The sequence below is a fragment of the Apium graveolens genome, chromosome 2, assembly GCF_009905375.1.
Source record: "Apium graveolens cultivar Ventura chromosome 2, ASM990537v1, whole genome shotgun sequence".
NCBI lineage: Eukaryota > Viridiplantae > Streptophyta > Magnoliopsida > Apiales > Apiaceae > Apium > Apium graveolens.
The window spans coordinates 165,052,574-165,059,887 of NC_133648.1; positions in this window are offsets into that span (position 1 = coordinate 165,052,574).

Consider the following 7,314-nt stretch of genomic DNA (forward strand, 5'->3'; position numbering starts at 1 on the left):
TATCAAGGTACGGCCTATAGCCAAGAAAGGTCTCCCCAATATTATGGGAATCTTCTTATCTTCTTCGAAATCCAGAATAACAAAGTCTGCAGGAAAGAAGAGCTTATCCACCTTTACTAGCACATCCTCCACTATGCCCCGTGGGTATGTAATAGAATGATCATCCAATTGTAGAGACATGTAGGTGGGCTTTGGATTAGGCAAATTTAACTTTTTGAAGATAGACAACGACATCAGATTGATGATTGCTCCTAAATCGCACAGACATTTGTCAAAAGACAACTTGTCGATGGTGCAAGGAATGGTGAAGCTACCTGGATCTTTAAGCTTTGGAGGTAATTTTTGTTGCAGCACAGCACTGCACTCTTCCGTTAGAGAAACGGTCTCAAGGTCATCCAGTTTCACCTTCCTTGAAAGAATACTCTTCATAAATTTCGCATAACTAGGCATTTGCTCCAGAGCCTCAGCGAAAGGTATGTTGATGTGAAGTTTCTTGAACACCTCCAGAAACTTACCGAACTGCTTATCCAGCTTTTGTTGTTACAATGTCTTAGGGAAAGGTGGTAGAGGATAGAGCTATTTCTCCCCTGTATTACCCTCAGGCAGAGTATGTTCAACAGTAGTCTTCCTTGGTTCCGCCGCTTTCTCCTTTTGCTTAGCTTCTTCATCACCAACTTCAGCTTCTCCGTCTTTTGCTTTTTCAGCATCAGCAACTTTTCCAGACCTTAAGGTAATAGCCTTGACTTGCTCTTTAGCTTCCTTACTTCCTGGAACTTCAGTATCACTAGGAAGTGTGCCAGGTTGACGATTGAGCACTGCATTGGCTATTTGACCGATTTGATTTTCCAAGGTCTTGAATGAAACAACCTAACTTTTGCACAACAGCTTGAGTTCCTCAAAATCAGCACTAGAAGGTAAAGCTGCACCTCCTTGTTGAGGATATGATTGCCTTTGAGCATAATGCCGTGGTTTCTGGAATCCAGGTGGATTAAACTGTTTACTTACGCCTTGCTGATATGGTTGCTGAATAGCATTTTGATTATTGCTCCAGCTGAAATTGGGATGATTTCTGTTGTTAGGATGATAAGTAGCTGGCACAGGCTGCTGCGGTCGCTGATAATTGTTCACATACTGAACAGATTCATTAACAAGGGAACACTGATACGTAGCATGAGAACCTGCACAAAGCTCACATACCATAGCTATCTGATTGACTCCATAGGTGGCTAGAGAATCGACCTTCAAAGACAGCGCTTGGAGCTACGCTTCAATAGCTGTAGCTGCATCAACTTCCAGGTTACCTGCTACCTTCCCAGGCATCATCCTTTGAGTTGGGTTTTGATGCTCATTTGCAGCCATAGTCTCAATAAGATTATAAGCCTCAGTATAGCTTTTGGCCCACAAGGCGCCTCTAGCTGCTGCATCGAGCATGGACCGAGATTGGGCCCCCAAACCATTATAGAAACCAGTGATCACCATCCAGTTAGGCATACCATGATGTGGACACTTTCTCACATCTCCTTGTAGCGCTTCCAAGCTTCGCACATAGATTCCGTACGCTGCTGCGCAAACTGGGTAAGAGCACTCCTCATAGATGCAGTCTTCGCCATTGGATAGAACTTTACCAGAAACTTTTGTGCAAGATCTTGCCAAGTAGTGATGGACCCAGCTGGTTCAGAATGTAACCAGTCCTTAGCTTTATCCCTCAGAGAGAATGGGAAAAGCCTCAGCTTGATAGCCTCATCAGTCACACCATTATATTTGAAAGTACTACAGATCTCAACAAAATTCCTGATGTGCATGTTGGGATCTTCAGTAGCAGCACCTCCAAAAGAAACAGAATTCTGCACCATCTGAATAGTGCCCGACTTGATTTCAAAAGTGTTAGCCTGAATAGCCGGATGAAGGATGCTTGACAGAATGTCATCAATTCTAGGCCGAGAAAAGTCCATAAGAGCTGGATCTGCCGGAACTATACGATCACCCATAATTACTGGTTCTTTCTGATCAACTCTCTGTATCCAAATCTTCAAAATCTATCTTCTCCGGAATACCAAGAACTTCGTCTGTCTCCTCAGCCGTATCTAAAGTCCTCTTGCGAGTACGAGAACGTGTTTGCATAAACGCTTGCTAAGGTACCTGAAACACAACCGGAAACAATAAGTAACACGTCTTAATCAATGAGTCCTAATGACCACTGATGGTAAGTGCATAAATTAAACAAATACGCCGACTCCCCGGCAACGGCGCCAAAAACTTGTTAGGGCGGAAAACACGCGCTAATAATACACGCAAGTATACGTGTTTGCAAGTAATATAGAATACTTTCTAGTTCGTTCCCACAGAGACTCAGACTAATTATGTTCAATTAACACTTGCTCACCAATGTATAATTACTTCTCAATGTCAAGACAATAACACTTAGATTCTGATTAGCTAATTATTAATTAGAATTAACTACGAGAATTAAGCACTTAATTGACACTTGAATTAATAATATTAAACACACATGAGATCATAACTTCATTACTACTTCCTTCAATAATTATTGTTATTACCCTTAGCATGTAACGGTGATGATATTAATCAAACAACACGAAACTGATAAAAGCCAACTTTCATTGTACTAATACCATTCTACCAAGCATCCACAATTAAGATAGAAGTTGAATAGGCATCAATTATGTTGAGACCCTATATGTCTACAGAATTTGACAACATAACGATTTAAGCACAAGTTATTCCTTATGATTACACAAGGCAAGTAAAACGGTTAGAGTTACCCACTAATCATGCATACACATACATGAACCTATGCTAACATGGCAAGTTCTAAACCTCAAGATCCACTGTCGCTTCACAAGAGATTAACACCCTATCTTATATGTACGCGACGCACATAAGACGAGTAAGCACAACCAATACTAGATATCATACAATCATCACACACTAAGGTATTAAACAACTAACTAAAGAATTCCATAGCAAATCCGTTACGACCCCATGATCACAATTAGCCCATGATAGAACTCATCGTCATCATGGGTTCATATGAAAACATGATAAAAAACACACGAGAATAACTAAATAAACTACTTATATTAAACCAGAGTACATCACAAGAGTAAATAGGTTCAAAGTAAAGAAAACTAGCATCCACTGTTACAATGAAATAAAGAATCACAAGAAACTATGCTTCCTCTTCGTTGTGATGTGCTAAAACGGTCTTATTCCTTATCTCCTTGCTCCTCGATTGATACCACGATTCAACACACGTGAAACGTCTCTGAAAACTACTTATATAAGAGTCCCACAAAACCTAATTATCTCAGAAGTCGGAAGCTCAACAGAATTACGAGTCTAAAAATAATTATTTTAATTTACGTCCCTGAGCGGCCGCTCAGCAATCCTGAGCGGGCGCTCAGCTTCTGGAGCGGTCGCTTAGCAGAGCTGAGCGGGCGCTCAGACCCTTTCTGGAAAATACTCTATTTTGCTCCCATTCTTTGCTGCATTCTGCTCCTATCTTCCCACTCGCAATGCCAAACACATACTGAAGCTTATTCTTGATGAAATCTCTCCACAAATGCAAGTAATACCCTGAAATGCATAAATACTAGAAAAATGCATCAAATACACAAAATACTTGATTTCAAGACATCAATTCAAACCATTATAAGACGGTCTAAGTGGTATGAAATGCCACTTATCAGAGAGACCCAAGACACCGACGGAAGTCAGGAGGTTATTAGGACTAGCAGGTTATTACAGAAAATTTGTTAAAGATTTTGAAAAGATAGCTACGCCGCTAACCAAGCTGACTCGACATGATGAAAAGTTAATATGGAATGAGAAATGTGAAGAAAGTTTTTAGGAATTGAAGAACCGACTAGTGACCGCACCTGTGCTAGTGCTACCAGATGAGCAAGGAGATTTTGTTATTTACAGCGATGCGTCTTACCGAGGACTTGGATGTGTACTAATGCAGCACGATAACATAATTACATATGCTTCTAGACAACTAAAACCTCATGAACAAAAATATCCTACCCATGATCTGGAATTAGCAGCAATCGTGTTCGCACTGAAACTTTGGAGATATTATCTTTATGGTGAAAAGTGTGAAATTTATACAGATCATAAAAGCTTAAAGTATATATTTACATAAAAGGAACTCAACATAAGACAACGAAGATGGTTAGAATTGATCAAGGATTATGATGTTACAATCATCTATCATCCAGGAAAAGCAAACGTCGTAGCAGATGTGCTAATCCGGAAAGAGACATTAAATATGCTAACTTTATCAGAAGAATTGGTCAGAGGATTTGAGAAATTAGAAATTGAAGTATTCCAGGGGAATCCATTGAAATGAATTATTCCATGACATTTTAGCCAGAACTATTGGAAAAGATTCGAAGATGTCAAAAAGAAGTAATGAGCCAAGAAGAAGATAATCTAACAGGAGAAGAAATTACAAGTCAGAAGGATGATAAAGGAATTCTATAATTTTCCTCGAGAATCTGGATACCTAATGTACCATAATTAAAAGAAGAAATCCTACGAGACGCTCACAACTTAAGATATTCCATACATCCAGGAAGCACAAAGATGTATCGAGATTTGAAAGAAAACTTCTGATGGCCAAATATGAAGATTAAAATAGCGGAGTGGGTAAGTAAATGCTACACGTGTCAACGAGTGAAAGCAGAACATCAACGTCCAAGCGGATTGCTACAACCACTGGACATTCCAGAATGGAAATGGGAACATCTAGCAATGGATTTTATGGTAGGACTTCCAAGAACCAGAACAAATTACGATGTAATTTGGGTAATCATCGAAAGATTAACCAAGTTAGCATATTTTCTTCCCATCAACGAAAGATTTTCGCTTAATAAGTTGGTGCATCTATATCTCAAAGAAATTGTGATGCGACATGGAGTTCCTATATCCATTGTATTTGATCGAGACCCATGTTTCAATTTAAGATTTTGGAGACAGTTTCAGGAATGCCTTGGCACTAAATTAAATATGAGTACTGCTTATTATCCAAAAACGGATGGTCAAAGTGTAGGAACTATCCAGATAATCGAAGATATGCTACGTGTATGCGCAATATATTTTGAAGGCAGTTGGGACGAGCATTAACCATTAGTGGAATTATTAACAATTTTTGGGAATTTTTGGCATATATATTGTATATATTAAATATTTAAAAATTAGAAATTAATACTCAAAAATTATAAAATTAGCGGCCAATTAATTTTAATAGATGTATAATTAGGGCCTTTATTTTAATTAGGGGTATTATTTTTATTACTATAAATAGCTTAATTTTTATTTAATTATTTATAATTAATAATTAAAAATTAGAAAAATCAGAAATTTTCTGGAATTCGGGGCGGACTTTTGAGTTCGGTTTGCATAATCAATCGTTGATTTTGATCTGATTTCTGCACCAAATCAAGTCGTTCAAGTACTCATATCAAAGGTTTTGATCAGTTCTTTCTATTTCTGATATCAATTTCAAGTTTTAATCCATATATTTTCAATTTCAAATTCTAGGGTTCGTGTCTGATTTGGGTCTTTTTGATTTTGGGGTTATAAGATGATTTTGATGATTGATATAGCTTCCATGTGATGTGTACAATCGATTCATGCTAATTAATTTAACAAATGATTGCTTGAACTGTTAATTCAATATCTAGGGTTTATACTTAATTTTGATTTGATCATTTTTGATTTTAGAAGAAACTGAGGTTAGTAGGAGGTTAGGGCTTTGATTGTAGATGTTATAAGTGTAACGCCCTCCAGACCCGGGGTATAAGTCTGGGGGTTACTAGCTAATCACCAAACTTGTACAATCTGATTAACAAATAATAAAGAAATTATTCTAAACCTCTTTAACACTAACCAGGATCTTTTTAGGTTGAAGTATGAAAACAAGAACCACTAACTACTTTATTACAAACCAAATTTAAAATCTTACAAACTCTCTTTATTACAAACCATTGTCTAATCAGTTTTAAACTAAGTTCATCTTTTATTCAAACACACACACTAACTATCTAAACTCCACCTGTTCGGGCAAATCAAAGCTTTCTTCCTGGATTGGGATCAACACCTTGGGTATGAGAGGATCTCGAGGCTTGACCCGCTTCTTTACCACTCGAGTCCTGATGGGTTTCATATTCCTTCTTAACTGAAAACAATAAGGTGAATAACAACAAAAAGGGTTGAGCCAAAATTGCTCAATAAGTCCATAAAGTTTAAACAGTTTTTAAGCAGTTTAAATGAAACGGTAACCTGGGTATATCTCCAAAGATATAACCCCGCGAGAATAGAAAGAAGGCCATTACTGGCGAATACAAACGAACTAAACTGGACACAAGTTAATATCTATACCCTGCTGATTAGCCAAGATACAGTGCAGATCTATATCCCACTATATAGATCCAATCAGGCACCCAGGCACTATGGCCCATCTCAAGGATCCGGTTATGTCCCGGTCTTTAGGATTAAGTAAACTTAATCCCCAAAGTATGACTATCCAGTCCATGGAATAGCAACCGGAACAATCGGTATGCTTTGATATATTCTAATCACCAGAGTATATCAATATTTATGAGTAACAATTGGTATATGAACAATAAATTCAAATAAAAGGAGAAATCAAGAATCGAAATGAAATATGAACAAGAGAATCAAAAGAGTGCAAGCGTGATAAGAATATGAAGAAATATCACTATTCTGGAAGTAGAATAGGGGAAAAACTTGCCTTCTGCGCGACTCACTGCAAATATATCACCTTCGTCTATCACCGTCTCAAACTGCCTCGCTGGCTTAGCTTCTGTTAGAGAAATAGACTGGTTTAGTCATTTCGTACTTCAATTGCATCTTGAATTGACTTCACATCGTTCCTATCGTCTACCCATGCGCTTATGACTGACTCGTATATTATATATTAACAAGTAGGACTCGATTAACCACATAATACACATAAGCACATAATCATTTTTATAGTTAAAAATAATTTTTAGAATCAAAATCGACTCGCTGATCGCTCAACTGATCATTATCTGACTCGTTTCCTATTTTTCGGAATTTTTCGGACTCGTCTCGGCACTCAACTCGACTCATAATCAAACAAATAATAAATTCAACTAATTTCTAGAAGAAATTAGGCTTTAATATTATTTTTAATGAAATTATTTCATTTTTCTGAGTCAAAGGGCTTTCGTTTCTTTTGAATCGGACTAACGGTTTAATTATTATGAATTAAATAAGATTTAATTAATTAATAATTAATTATAA